This window comes from Onychomys torridus, chromosome X, assembly GCF_903995425.1.
Source record: "Onychomys torridus chromosome X, mOncTor1.1, whole genome shotgun sequence".
Classification (NCBI taxonomy): Eukaryota; Metazoa; Chordata; class Mammalia; order Rodentia; family Cricetidae; genus Onychomys; species Onychomys torridus.
Window position 1 is genome coordinate 5,685,334 of NC_050466.1, and position 15,030 is coordinate 5,700,363.

The window sequence follows — 15,030 nt, forward strand, 5'->3', positions numbered from 1 at the left end:
GCCAGGGGTCTTGTTTAGCTAGGCCCTCTAGTGCATGTTTTACCCTGCGTGGGGGCGGGGATTTGTGGGAGCTCAAGAAAAAGGGGGTAGATAGTTGTCCTTGCACCGAGCATACCTGCTTCCCCATACCCCAGTCTGTTAGCGACCCCACAGCCCCCATGCCTCGATGGAGCGGAGCAGGGATGCAGAATGGTTTGCGGGCCTGACAGAACCTTCCGCGTGGGGCAGCAGTAGGGGGAGGCTAATGCATAATGCACAGCGCCTGGAAGCCTGGCCATTAGCGGCCTGTCGGTGACACAGACAAACGACTGAGAGGGAGGAGATCCAGCAAGCTCTGGAGTTTAAATATACCAGCGTGGAGGGGAAACGCCATGATTTAAAAGTGTGTGTTTGCAGACACCCGCATATATTTTAATGATTTCCAGCAGGCTGCACGTCCCAGCCTTGCATCCCGCCCGCTCCCCACCCCCCAAACGGAGGAGATGATAGAAGAGAGAGGATGATGGTGAGGGTTTCAAGGAGAGACCAGTGACGGTTTTGAGGGGAGACGAAGGGGAGGGGTTGGTAAACAGGGTACTGAGAAAAAGAGGCCTTGGGAAGGTGCCTGAGCCAAAGCCATGCGCGTTTTTGTTTCATTCTTTTAAAAAAGAAATCTGGTCATGGTGCCTTCCAGCTGGGACTGGACCCTCTGCACTGTACAAGTAAGGCCTAAGGGGAAGAAGAAACTCTGTCACCCATCTTTCCCCCAGGACCCCACATTTTTTTAATCTTCCTGTTCTACTGACAATCCAGAGACCTTCTTCCTGCCCGTTTAACACACCAGTGTTTTTTAGCAATTAAGGCGAGAAGGGGGTGGGGATAAAGATAAGCCAATTTTTTTCCGCCATGCAAGTGTGAAAGATAAGATAAGGCTAAGCTGGGGCAAAGCGGCTGCTTACAACCTCCCTCAGCGATTTTGATCGGTCACTTCTTATCTCGAAAAAATGCTCCTTTCGAAAACTGCATCAAAAAAAAGAAAAAAAGCCGAAGGAAAGCGTTTTCATTTGGAAGTGACATTTAAAACCCACCTCCCTTCCACCAGCAACCTCTCTCCAATGGCGAGGCTCCCCAGGAAAAGTCGCACCTCTACTGCAGGGTTTCGGGCTTTTTCGTGGGGGACAGAATTCCTAGTGTAATTAAACTGAATAAAACCAGGGATGCGTGATGAGGATTTATTCTGCATCTCACACAAGCTTGCAAAGGCCGTTTTCTTCTTTTAGTTACTGGCCTATGTTTGTGTTAATACCATCAAGCCGATGTGTTGAAACTAAACAGGTAGCTATAATTGGGAGGGTCATATAACTATGTCAACAATGAGGTGGCTGTTAATTGGAAATAATAAGAAACTCTGCTGATTTTCACAAACCCTCGTAAAGGGAGGAAAAGGCATCACTCAGACCAGACCCTGAGAACTCCCAGCTAAACTGGACTCTCTAGGAGTTTTAGTAATCCTTTCTTCCTCACAGGGATCTCCCTGAGGGATTTCCGGAAGACTTTCTATTTGTTGAAGGTTTTGCTATTGAGGTCCACGCACTCAGGATGGCTTGGCAAATCCTCCACCCCCAGCCCCACCCGCAGCCAAACTGCTGGCCCCAGATCGCAAGCGGCAAAGGAGGCCAGTCCCTCCGGCTAAGCTGAGCCTTTGCCCACCACCGGCTCAGAGCTCTCAGGCACCCTCTCCAGTCGACACCCCGACACCCCGGAGCCAGGCTCCCTGAGTCGGCCCGCCGGGGGCCAGGCTCCAGGACCCAGAGCCCAGGGCCAGCCGCAGCCGGATTGTCCCCAGGGAGCCGAAACCACCGAGCGGGGAAACCCCTCCTCTTGCCCTTCCGCGAAGAGCCTGGCCGCGGCGTCAGCGCCGAGCGAGCGAGCGGGCATCTGCTGACAGCCGGGCCTCTCTGGAGGCCCACACGCGTCCCATTAGTCAGCTCGAGTTCCCCTCGGGCGAGCCGTCTGGCACGGCCTCAAGGCCCGGTTCGGGCAGGGAGGGGGTGCGGGGCTGCAGCGAGCTCCGCGGGACCTGGCCCGACTTGGTTCCGCGTTCCTGGACCCGTGGCGAAGCTGAGCCGGCGGGCCAGGCCGCTCCCTGGCGGGCTCCCGGCGCCGAGCTGCGCTTCACGTGCCCGCCATAGCAGCGGCGCGGCGAGGAGGGGCTGGGAGGCGAGCGGCTGCTCCGGCAGGCTCCCAGACCCCTGCCTCCCCGTGGGGGAGCTGGGCGGGGACCACCCTGGAAGCCCCCCATCTCTGCACAAGGTGAAGGCGACATCGCCAGACGCCCAGAGGAGGCTCTTAGGGCGCCGCTCCGAGAGCTGCGCGGCGGCGGCGGCGGCGGCGGCGGCTGGGGGAGGGTGCTCCTCGCGGCCGCGCCGGGAACTTCCCGGCCGCCCCGCCGCCGCAGTCACGGGGACCGGAAGCCCTCCCGCCACCCCGAACTGCCTGCTCTGGCCCCCAGGGTAGTTCCAGACGGGAGCTGGCCGCCCGTCATCCCAGATCCCTCCTGGCTCCCGGCGACTGTCCGCAGCCTGGAATACCCCACGTAAGCACGGAGGACCCTCCCCGCGGTCCGGTGAGACGTCCCTCGGTTACAGCCACCACCGCCACCAGCACGTCTTCCCTCTCTCCTCTCTCGGCCCCGCAGCTGGGACAGGACGGGCGCCGAGCCGCTACTCCGGCCAGGCAGGAACACCTGCTCCGGGCCCTGCAGCTGGGCGTACGGGGCTGGGAAAAGCTGCCTACTGTTGTGTACAGAGATCGCGGAACAGAAAATGGGGTTCCGCAGCCGTGGGGTCGCATCCTCCCCCGTTTCCGACCCACTGTGGGCGGTCAAAGCCAAAGCCAGCAGGCTGGCCGAGGGCACTGGTCTCCCTGAGGGTCTTGGGGCAACAACACCTGAAATACAGCTTCTGGCCTTAAGAGGTCGTTCGCAATCACATGGGGCCAAAAGCAGTTGTGGGAATCTTCCCCAGTGTCCAGCGCCCCCCCCCCCGCGCCCCGACCCCCCGCGCTCTTCAACCCAGACACTCATCTGCCCCACGCATTCTCGCCTCGTGCCGCGGACGGCAGCAGGTCAGCATGGCACCAGCATCTCCCCCCCCCTTTCCCGAGGGACAGAGAGTCTGGTACGGACCTCCGGCTTTGCCACTGCGCGTGGGGGAGGGCCAGAGGGTCCTCCCCATCTTCTGGATGCCCCGGGTCGGGCGGCCGAGCTAACCTGCGTGGCTGTCCCAGCCTTACCCCGCCCCCGTCCGGCCCTCTCCGACTTCCCTGGCCCAGGGCCCGGCCGGGGAAGGCGTTGTTTTGCCAGCGGGAGCCGAGCGAGTGCGCAGAGAAAAGCCACCCTGCTCTAATGAGAGTGCACACAGCGCTGCAGCGAGGAGGAGGATTACCCGGCGGGCGGGGGAGGGGAGCGCGGGCCGGGGCCGCGGGGCGGCGTGTGCGGCAGCCCCGCGGGCCCGGAGTCCCCGCCTGTCTGGCTGCTAATCGCACGCTTTCGGCTGTTATGGAGGCAGGCGGGAGCTGGCGACCGAGCCCAGCGCCGGCGACTCGGCGGGTGACACGGAAACATGGCGCAGCGCCCCTCCCCCGCCCGCCCTCCCCGCGCTCCCGCCTCCCGCCTCGCACTTCCTCCCGCCCGCGCGGCTTTTGCAGTTCTAATGCTCTGCTTTCGGGCCTGGAACCATTACGCTAGCAGACGCTTCTCTGCGGCCTCGCGCGTCTCTTTCCCCCTTTGTTTTCAGGGTCTATAGAAAAGGTTTGCTTTTGTCCCGAGCTCTCTCGTTAAACCAAACTTGTGGTGGCAACGGAAGGCGCTGCGGGCGGGGAGGGGCCAGGGGATTTTGGCAGCAGCAGACCAAAGCGTGGTGGAAACTTCTCTTGCAGGGTTCCCCGCCACTGCCTTCCTACCCCCACCCCCACTCACAGACCAGCCGCCCCGCCGACGCTTCTCTCTTGAGAGGCCCTGGGGCTCCAGACAGGCAGCCTGGGCCACAGGGACTGTGACCACGGGCCTTCGGAGAGCCCGGGGTTCCTGTCTCTGACCCCAGACTTTTGGCACTCAATGACCTGGCTCCTGGGCTGCTTTTACTTGACTTGGCTTTCCTTTGGTCCTTCGGAGCCCTGTATCTCAGTGGGTGGATAAAGAGGAGCGAAGTAAAGTGTTTAGTGTATGGTTCTTATTTTTAAAAGGCACGCTGTAATCTTACCCTTTGCTGTAGGCCTCCTTTATCGGGTCTGGGGTTAGAAGAGGGAAGCACAGACTCAAAGGGCAAAGGATAGAAAAACCTACTCCTAGTGACTGGCCACCTCACCCACACTCACTCAGCGCGCCCCCTGGGAAGAGCCTGCAGAGTGGGGAACCCGAGAACTACCTCCCAGGGGCTCAGGGAGATGCCAAACCTTCTTCTCTCTGGGCGAGAAATCTGGACAACCCCCTCCCCCTAGGGCGCACTCCCCCGACCCAGATCCACGCGTATGTTGGGGCTTTCTGCACTGGAGCTGCTCAGGCGGCAATTTTTTAAGCCTGCAATTAAGCGAGGCGTCGCCGTGTCCTCTGCTAGTGTCGCTCCTGTCAGTCGCACATGGCCTTGGTGCTCCGGTCCGAGGCCCCGCGATTAGTCACAGGCTCGCTTCGCTCCTTCCCTAATCCGCCTCTGCAGGCAGCCTGGGGACGCGGCCGACTAGGCGGCGCTGGCAGGGAGCCACCGCACGCGGGGCGGGCCTCCTGGTTAATGCCAGCCCCACTGCACCCGAGCCAGCGCGGGCCCCGAGGTGCGGGATTGACGCCCCCCCCCTACCGCCCCCTGGTGGGGCGCCGGCGTCCCTCCTCCTCCCGCCCCTCTCCTGGGCCTGCGAGATCTATTTGTGTGGTGTCATTTGCATAAAAATAGGACAAGTGTTTCAGTGCGTTCGAACGCGGGAGGCGAAATCCTTATTGATGTGTCTGTGTGGAGCCTCCGGTTGTCGGAGCAGTTTGATTTAGGGTGTTTGTGTTGCCTTCTACGAGAAATGAGAGGAAATCCTGGGCGACGCTTACGGCGCCCAGGGCCCCCTGGAGCATTCCCCTCCGCGCGGCCGGGAGTAGTGCATGGCTTGGGCCCAGCACACCAAGTCTACAACGGGCAGGTTGAGGGCCAGGCGGACGGCCTATTATGACTCATAAAACCGGGCGGCCTAATCACCAGCTGCCAATCCCTTTACATGTGGCGCTTCCCAACGCACCCTTCTTCGTCCGGGCCGGGCCTCCCGCGGGTTCGCCGCGGACACGGCTAGAATCTCCCAGGGGAAGCTGACCAAGTGGTCGCTCCTTCCCGTCGGTAGCCTGGCTTCCCCTTCCAGGCGACCGCTGCTCTCTAGGCCTTTGCACCTCTTTCCAGCAACTCCTCAGCTTGGACAAATAGCTTGGGAGGGCGCCGGCCTCTCGGAGCCAGTAAATCAATCATTAACTCCCTAGCGAGGCCAGGCCAAGGGAGGGAGCGGTGGCAGAGCCCAGTGCGTGGGGCTAGAGCAAGCCCCCCTCCCCTGGGCTGCCAGGCATCCCCGCGCCAGGCCAGCGGACAGGAGGCTTGAAGACAGCTCCTCCAGGTCTTCTCGGTCTCCTCCAGAAGCCTCAGCCCGCTGGGCCTTTCAAGCTGCACGGCGCCTGGCCGGGCAGGTTGGTTACTGCGCAGCCCCTTGGCTTCGGGCTTAGCAGTCTGCTGTCCCTCGGAGAGTATGCCGTACTGGGGCAAGTGGCCCGGATCCAGCCGGGCTTCACGCGACTCCGGCTTTGCCAGACCTAGCTGATCCAGTGGACCTGTCTCCCGGGGCATGCTCCTCTTGGAGTCCTCAGTGGATCCGGCACGCAAAGGGTTAAAAGGCCCCAGTTCGCCCCGGCTCCTCGGTAGCACAGAGGAAATGCTGATTAAAGTGCCTTACGGGGAGGGAAACACACGCACACTCGGGGCTTGGGTCGAAGGAGACCGACTGGAGACGGCTCCCGAGTCGGCCGCCTCGAGCCGCTTTCCACACTCCCGGCAAGGCGGCGGCGGCCCGCAAGATTCACCCGGCGGAGCTCTGCGTGCAGGGGCTGGGGAAGGAGGAGGGACAAGGGGGCGGGAAGCGAGCCCGGGCTGCGCGCCAAGAGGCCCGGAGCCACAGATTAGTCACCGCTCGGCTCGGGTGCTTACGGGTGCGCCGGGGAAACGGGAGAGCAGGCGGCGGCCCAGCTCAGCCGGCTCCCGGGGCCTCGGCGCCGCGGCCCCCACCTCCACCCCCACCCCACCCCCACCCCCACCCCCGCGTGCGCCTGGCGAGACTCTCCGGGACTCTCCTAGCGGAGATCCACTTGTCAGTTCAAGGGCAGGACAGAAACTGCAAGCTGAGTCTTGTGAGCAGGAAATTTTTCATTGACAAGGTGCTACCCTCCCCCTGGCGCGCGAATTCTCCCCCAACCCCCGCGCGCAGCACGGCTTTAAAACAAAACCAAACCCCAGCGCGAGCAGCCGGCGTGCCCACTCGGCCTCGATCGCCCCAGTGTCTCCCGCCCCTTAGAGTCCCAAGCCCCGGGCCAGCACACTGGCTCAGCGGATGGGCTAGGCTAGGGGCTCCACGGAAGGCGCGATCATCTCTGCAGGACCCGAGCAGCGACGCCGGGCCCCGGAAGCTCTGCGCCTTCTCGGGGAGTGAACCCGGCAGATGAGCTTTGCGCTGGGTGGCCGCCGGGTCAACGCTGTCTGAGGAGAGGGGGTACTGGGAGGCCGCAGCATATATCGCCGCGGGATCCTGGGAGGGCTGCGAGCTCGGCCTGGCAAAGTTCCCGTGGAAACTCCATGTTCTGAAACTCCAGTGGCATTGCGGTAGATGGGGGAAAGGGGATCGCGCGGAGCTCCAAGGGCGGCCAGCACCCGCCTGGCGCTCAGGGGGAACCCGGCCCGCGCCTCTCCCTAGCCCACTGCAGGGCTCGGAGGGCCGAACCCCTGGAGCAAAGTCTTTTGTGCATTCCCCCTTTCCTCCGCTCTCCAAGGGAAATTCATTAACCCGTTTTATTTACTGAGACGAAGGCTGCCTTTTTAGGGGCCCTGATATTCAGGGTAATTTCGTATTTGACACGTGTAAATACTTAGTACTCTCAGGTAAGGTCAAATTATTTATCATCTTAATTTATATTTCAATAGGCCTACAATTTAGAGTCGAGAAATGCCTCCTTATGAATCATTATGGTCTATTAGAGGAACTAATGTCTCAACAGCACTATTTGGGAGGGAATCACTTATGTTGACATTTAAATGGTTCTTCAATGGTTAAAAAAAAAAGAAGCATTCGAGTGCCTTTGATTAAATATACAATTTACAAGACCATCAGCAAAACCATCAGGACTATAAATTCTAGGGACTTTTATTTATTTTCAATTTTTCCAAAGCCTTCCAGGACATATGTCATTTCCTATGGGAAAAAAATTACACAAATTTCAGACAATTCTCCACCCCCCCCCCCCCCCCCACCCCACAAAAAAACCCTAAAGTCTTATCACAGCCCCAGATCCTGTACCTTAGTGGCAAACTTAACCACTTTTTAGCACTGCAGCAGGTAACTTGTAAAAGCAGCTTACCTATCTTGCTGAAAGCCAACCACCCATCCTGATGTCACCACAGCACCCAGAAGAGCCTTCTATTGCTTTAAAGTCGCCTGTACATCTGCCTAAACAAACCCAGCCTCCTCTTAGCTGTCTCCCATCTTCAATTCTAAGACATCTGCATTAGGACTCTAGTGTCCCTTTGCTCAAAGCATCTCCTGTGACACAACATCTCTTTCAGGGCCACAGATTTGCTTCTTATGTGTCTGTTTTCCAGGCAGCTGGACCCCTTGAAAGAGATACCTACACCCATATAACATTTTATTCATTCATTCATTCATTCATTCATCCATTTTGAGACAGAATCTCTACATAGCCCTGGCTGTACTGGAACGCACTATGTAGACCAGGGAAGCCTCAGAGATCTGCCTGCCTCTGCCTCCTTAGTACAGGGATTAAAAGCCTGGGCCACCACACCAGGCTGATTTCCTTACTCTTATTTATTGTTTTCGAAGTTTGTTCCTTCTTTCTTTCTTCTTTCTCTCTTTTTAATGAAGATAACTGGTTAAGCACAGCTTTGTGTATAAAAGCATAAGATTCCAAACAATGTAATTAATTGTTCATTAATTTGGATAGCACCTGCATCAAATGTTCTGCTCTGTTTACTGATAGGGAAAACTTCAGGGTCCGTGGTTAAGGAAAGAAACAGGCACAGGGATGTGTGCATAGTTTTTTTTCTTTTCTTTTTTCTTTCTTTCTTTCTTTCTTTCTTTCTTTCTTTCTTTCTTTTTTTAAGCATGGGTTAGGGAGCTTCCCAAGAAGCCCATGCTTCCCCTGGGGGTGGATTATTGACATTTAACAGTGCCTGTGACACAAATTTATTTGCATAAATTGTTCTGTGTTTATCCAGGAAAACTTATTGCTACATCTTGCAACTGCCAATATGGGGGTGTGTGGAGGGGGAAGAGGTCCTGGTTAGATTATGTAAACTGGCTTCAATTCCTGACTTCAAGCAATCCTCCTGTATCAGCCTTCCAAGCAGCTGGATTTACAGTATAGACAGTTAGCAGATGACTTTCTATCAGCATAGGGAAATTGTCCTTGTTTGTGCCAAAGTTCATGGAACTTCACTGTATAATACATCATCATTTATCACACTATTTTATCCATCCTCCCTAGGTATTCTGTAGAAAGTACTGGTAACCAGACACTTCCTTCAGGCTGAGTCCGGGAGTGTTCGTTTTGTTCCGTTTTTGAAACAGTGCTTCTACATAATCCTGGCTGTCCTGGAATTCACTCTGTAGATGAAGCTGGCCTTGAACTCACGGATTTCCCTGCCTCTGCCTCCCGAGTGCTACGATCAAAACTGTGCGCCACCACTCAGCTTTTTCAATCCTTGTCTTCCTCAACCTCCCAGACGCACTTAGCACCCCTTAACCCCATCCCCAACTGCTCCCTTTTATTGGCTTCCAGGCGGCAGATACACAGGAGCTTTGTGCAGGCTGAGAGTCCTTTCAATTTCTTTCTGGGCACTTATCTGCTCCTGCAGTGATCTTGAGCCTGGATACTCCCCTCCACTTTGACAAACTTCATCTGTTTATGGCTTTAAACACCTCTCACTTGATAATTCTTGCTTGCTTTGTTTGTTTGTTTGTTTGTTTGTTTGTTTGTTTTCCCCCCAAGTTCCAGGCCCCCATATCAAACTGCACTCCAGATAGCTCACCTTGGCATCCGTATTCAGTTTAGTCACCACAGCTAACCTCTACACGGTGGTTTTAAGGTAAGAAAGCACACAATATAAATTGTCTATGAACTCTTGCAACCGGTAGGTAGGTAGACACCACTCATGGGTCTCAGATGAAAAACTGAAGTAAAGGACTTCGGAACACTCTCAGGATTCAAATACAGGCAGCCCTCTGTCTGGAGTTCCATGTTCTTAATCACCCAGACCTACACAAAATCCTACACAAAATAAACCTTCTACCTTCTACCTTGATTCCCTGCAGCACTCTAGCAAACAGAATTCTACATTTCAGTATTGTACCTAGATTTCAACCTTTCACATCAACTGTAGGCCAGCCCACCACATTCTCTTGCCTGGATTCCCTAGGGTTTTAATCCCAGGTACCATTTTTCACGCTCCTCCACTCCATCCTCACATAGCAGCCAGACAGGCCTTTTTGCAACATGTCCCATCTGGGCTTGGTGGTGAGCACCTGCAATCCCCGTATTTATGAAGTAGGAAGGATTATGAGTTCAAGGCCAGGCTGGGCTACATAGGAAAATCAGGTTTCAAAAGATGAACCAACTAGGTGCTGTAGATGGCTCAGCAGCTAAAGGTGCTTGTCGCCAAGCCTAACACCCTGAGCTCTAGTCCCATGACTTCCCGAAAGTTGTCCTCCGACCTCCACTTTGCTGTGCTGCACATGCGATCAGGGACACATATGCAAATAAGTGAATTCTTAAAATTAAAAGCAAACACACAGCATGTCACATATCTCATTAGTCCCCATCATACTTGAAACAGAATTCAAACTTCTTAGTCAGGTGTGTGATCACATCTGTAACATCAGTTGTTGGGAGGGGGAAACAGGAAGCCAGCCTGAGCTAGGTATCCAGTTCCAGTCCAGGTTGGACTGCGCAGTGAGGTCATGTCTCTAAAAACAAACCAACAAACCTGAATTCTCTGACCCAGCAACTTGTTCTCTACCATTTCACTGCTTGCCACAGTCTACGTCATCATCTGAGCAGGCCTACTGTTAGCTCCTGATTAGGCTCTTTCTGTTGCTGTTTGTCCAGACTGTGTTTTCCTAGAGCCTGTCATGATACCTAACACACACACACACACACACACACACACACACACACACACACAAAAATATATATGTTGATTAAAAATGAAGGAGTAAGAGGAGAATGGTGGTATACTCCAGCACTTGAGAAGCAGAAATGGGTATATCACAGGTATATCGAAAGTTCAAGGCCAGACTACTCTGTATAATATGCTTAGGTCAGCCAGGTCTATATAAGTAGGCCTTGTCTCAAACAAAGGCTGGGAATGTCACTCAGTTGGCACAGTGTATAGTGTCCCGAGTCTTATCCCCAGCAATCCCAGCAACACGCTTTAAAAAAATTGGGTGCGGCACACTCCTGTAATCGGATGCTGGAGGATCAGAAATTCAAGGTCTCTTTAACCTTAGCATTCCAGAGGCAGAGGCAGGTGGATCTCTGTGAGTTTGAGGCCAGCCTGGTCTACAGAGTGAGTTCCAGGACAGCCAAGGTTACAGAAAGAAACAATGTCTCAAAAAACCAAAAACAACAACAACCGAAAAACAAAACAAAACAAAAAAACCACCACTAGGAAAATTCAAGGCCGTTCTCAGCTGCATAGGAAGCTGAAAACCAGCCTGAGCCACATGAAACTCTGTCTCTAAAAAACAAAGACTCAGTGTGATGATGCACTTAGGAGGTGGAGGCTGGTGACTCAGCCTACATAGAGTTCTAGGCTGGCATGGTAAGACTTTGTCTCAAAAACCATAAATGAAAGGATGAGTGAATGTAACATAAATGAATGAATGGAATGAATGACTGAATGCCTGATACATTGTTATTCTGAAGCACAGGCAGAAATTGAAAGCAAGTTCAAGAGAGCAAGACAGCTCGCTGTAGGGTGGTGCTAATGTGCAGGGAGTGGGTCTGTGGTTCTGGTGAAGACTGAGGCAGAAATAATTAGGAAAGTGGAGTACAAGGCAAGAAGTGTTGCTACCATCTGGAAAGAGCCAAGGGAGCACGAGAGGAATCTACACAGGTCTTTGGTGGTCAGAGGAGCCAAGTGACTTACTTGGGTGTACTTGTTGCTGGGAGCCTCAGTCTTCTCATCCCCGAGAGGTGATAGCCCTTAACCAAGAGCGAGACAAATCCAAATGCTGAGACCTCTTCAGTGTGCCTTGTCTATCCCTGGGCCTCCCAAGACAGGGTCTCACTGTACAGTCCAGGATTGTATGTGCGCTCCACCATGTCAGCTAACTCAGCTGCTACCTGGTGCCAAAAACTGTAGCTCTGCCTCAAGACCCTCAGGAGCCATCAGTGTGGCTCTGGTCATAACTGGCACTGGTCCACTGAGGTTTTTCTCCCAGTTCCATGCCTTTGACCCCCTAACAGGAACCATATCACTGTGCTATGCTTCATAGCAAGCAAGTCTGTTTGAATAATTCGTCCAAGATAAAAATAGCTACTGTTTATTGAGGACCTTCGCTCCCTTCCAATTCTTTACTAGGTACATTTCCGTGCAAGCTCACTTATGCCCCCTAATAACCCTGTGCCTACACACTACCATCTACTTTATAGCCGAGGAAACTAAAGGTCTTAGAACTGCAAACCACCCCATTCCCCGCTCCCAGCCCTGCCCCCCCCAAAACAAAACAAAACAAAAAACAAACAAACAAACAAACAACCCCAAACCTATATACAGCTAAACTAAGAAAAGTGTGTGGCCACAGGGATTGCCCTAACTTCACACTCCTCTGGCATGCTTTAGCATAGAGTAAGTATGTGGCTTCTCAGCCATGCATCTGCACTGTTTCCTCAAACCAAGTACTTCGGGGGCCAAATCCTACATAGCTTCTCCAATCACATCTTTCTTGGGTCATCCTGGCCTCTTGCCAACTGCTGTAAATATCATATAAGGAGTTTCTTTCCTTCCAGCATCAGCAGGTATCAACTGATCCATCCTGTTCACCATGGGAACCTGAGTATTTATCATCTCTATGAAGGGTGTCTTCTAACCAGGTAAGCCTTAGAAACGTGGGGCCAGGAAACTCAAGGCAAAGACTTACTCCTCAGACAAAGCAACCAGACCCTGGCATGGAGTTGGAAAAACCTCTCAGTGCTCCTAGTGATACTAAACTGTGGCTCTGCGGTGGATAATATTATGACTCGCCTCGTCCTTTCTGACTCTTGGGCAAGTTTCTCGGATTTTGAGCTTCCATGAACATCACTCTTGGGGCTGGCTACAGATCCAGCTTATTAGCAGAGTACTTACGGAGCATGTGTGAGACCCCTAGGTTCCATTTCTAGCCCTGCAAACAAGCAAAAAGCCCCCCACATGGGTTGGGGATTTAGCTTAGTGGTAGAGCACTTGCCTAGCAAGCGCAAGGCCCTGGGTTTGATCCTCAGCTCAAAAAAAAAAAAAAAAAAAAAAAAGCCCCCCCCCCCCATACACACACCACAGAGAGAGAGAGAGAGAGAGCCACTATGGGAAGGGGTCCCCATGCCCCTTCCACTCAATTCCTCTCCTGAAGTTACAGAGCTTTTGAGATCTGGGGAGCAGATTGGCTTTCTTCAGCTCTTAGAACAATACCTAGAGTTTACTAAGGGCTTTCTATCTGCCAAACACAGTATACACTGATCTCATTCCTTATAGAAAACTACCATCACCATTTCAAAGACGAGGGAACCGGAGGCCTAGGCCTAGTCACTAAACATGACTGTTTGCCTGCACACTCACCACCTCATTCCCCAAGTCATCACTGCCTCTGCCCTCATGGTGGGACATGGGCAAGTACACATCATCCCTTCTAGGACCTACAGCTTCATTCTTTGGCCAGTTCCCTGTGCTCTGATGACAATGTCCTTCACTGCGATCTGCCACGCAAATGATGTCCCCTAAGGACACCATTGTCCTGCGGTGAATTTCTCTGCTAGGTCCCTAAGAGAGGGATAAAGCTGGCAGCAAGTCCAGAATGGAGGCTGGGATGCTTTCATGGGTTCAGTGCCAGTGGCCACACCTGGGACCTTTCTGGTCTGCTTGCTGGCACAGGGATTTGGAGGAGAGATAAATCTGGAAGATAATTTAGCTTCTGTCTTTTCTGGACCAGCCATGGTTGTCTTCTCTAGGTCTGCTGGCAATGATTAATGTCAAATGAATGCTTTCTCCCTCTCCTCTGCATCTTCCTTTCTTTGGGGTTATTTTCCAACCGCTGTTACAGTTTCTGTTCAGAGTGCATGTGTAGAGTGCAACCTGAATGCTGCTCTGACAGGGTCCCAGGTGGCAGATGGCACCAGATTACTCCTATAGGAGGTACTGCTACTGTTTATAGAGTTCAAGGCTAACCCGCCACTGCCATCAATTGAGGCCTAATCCTTTAATTATTCTCAAAATGCCAAAAATAAAGATTGCAAGGAAGGCAATTAATAGGATCATCCGGTGTATTCCTCACTTGTAATTATATATTATTATTTTTCTCCCTACTTTGTTCCAATAATGGTTTAAGGCTGCTTCCAAAGATACACAAACGCAAGCAAAGATAAATAAAAGGAGTGGGATGTGAATTACAATGTCATGCCTGCTCGAGACATCTTTGCCCCATTCTACATAATAGAGCTGAATTCATAATGCCTTTCAAAAATGAGGTAATTTCGTTCTTTCGGTGGCAACACTGGGCTCTTTGTCAAGAGAAAGGGTGTTACACTGTCTGGAAAGAGCTCAGAGAGGACAAGGGGTCTGTATTGTAAGGCTGGTTGTATCAGTGTGTGATCTTAGACAAGTTGTTTGTGTTGGTATAACAAAATACCTGAGATTGAACATTTTATAAAGTAAAGAGGTTTATTTGGCTCACAATTCTGGTGCCTGGAAGTTTCCAACAACATGGCATTGGTGTCCTGGTGAGGGACCCTGACTGCATGACTATGTGGCAGAGAGGATAGCATACATACATGACAATAGAATACATACATGACAATAGAATACATGCATGACAATGTGGCAGGCAGGATAGCAGCTTCATAGAGAAGGGGACAAGAGAGAGTCAGGTAATGACTTCTGCTTTGCAACAACCTAATTTCAGGAAAACTAATCCACTCCAGAGAGATTGCATTAGCCTCTTAAGAAGGGCTGTTAGGACCCAGTCACCTAATCACCTCTTAACCAGACCCCACCCCCTAAAGTTGCCAGCACCTTGACACTACTAGAGAGCAAGCTTTCAGCTTGTGAATCCCTGTGTGTGTGTGTGTGTGTGTGTGTGTGTGTGTGTGTGTGTGTGGCGGGGTGGGGTGGGGTGGGGCTGGTGGGTGTTCACACCACACACATTCACTCCCTCTGGACATTGGATTCTGAAATTCCCACAGGTCTCTGTAAGTCCTTGAGATGCCCTTGGATGTGGGAGGCAGAGACCAGCAATGCTCCTCTAGCATGTGGGGCCCCTGTAAGAATTCTTGTTCACGCTGGGCGGTGGTGGCACACGCCTTTAATCCCAGCACTCGGGAGTTCGAGGCCAGCCTGGGCTACCAAGTGAGTTCCAGGAGAGGCGCAAAGCTACACAGGAAAACCCTGTCTCGAAAAACAAAAAAGGAAAGAAAGAAAGAAAGAAAGAAAGAGAGAGAGAGAGAGAGAGAGAGAGAGAAAGAAAGAAAGAAAGAAAGAGAAGAAAGAGAAGAAAAAAAGA

The 15,030-nt window shown here is 53.0% G+C and overlaps 1 protein-coding gene across 4 annotated transcripts in view; it reads right to left on the reverse strand.

Annotated features, from left to right (window-relative positions):
- The window catches only part of Bcor (BCL6 corepressor), a 102,598-nt gene that overhangs the window by 48,386 nt on the left and 39,182 nt on the right, over nucleotides 1–15,030 (reverse strand). Inside the window, exon 1 of one of the 4 annotated variants that reach the window (XM_036174499.1) lies at nucleotides 3,167–3,386. The exons of the other annotated variants lie outside the window; for them this stretch is intronic. The gene's annotated coding sequence lies outside the window, so the exon portion shown is untranslated. Of the gene's footprint in view, nucleotides 1–3,166; nucleotides 3,387–15,030 lie in introns of those variants that run through there. 4 annotated transcript variants of the gene reach the window in all.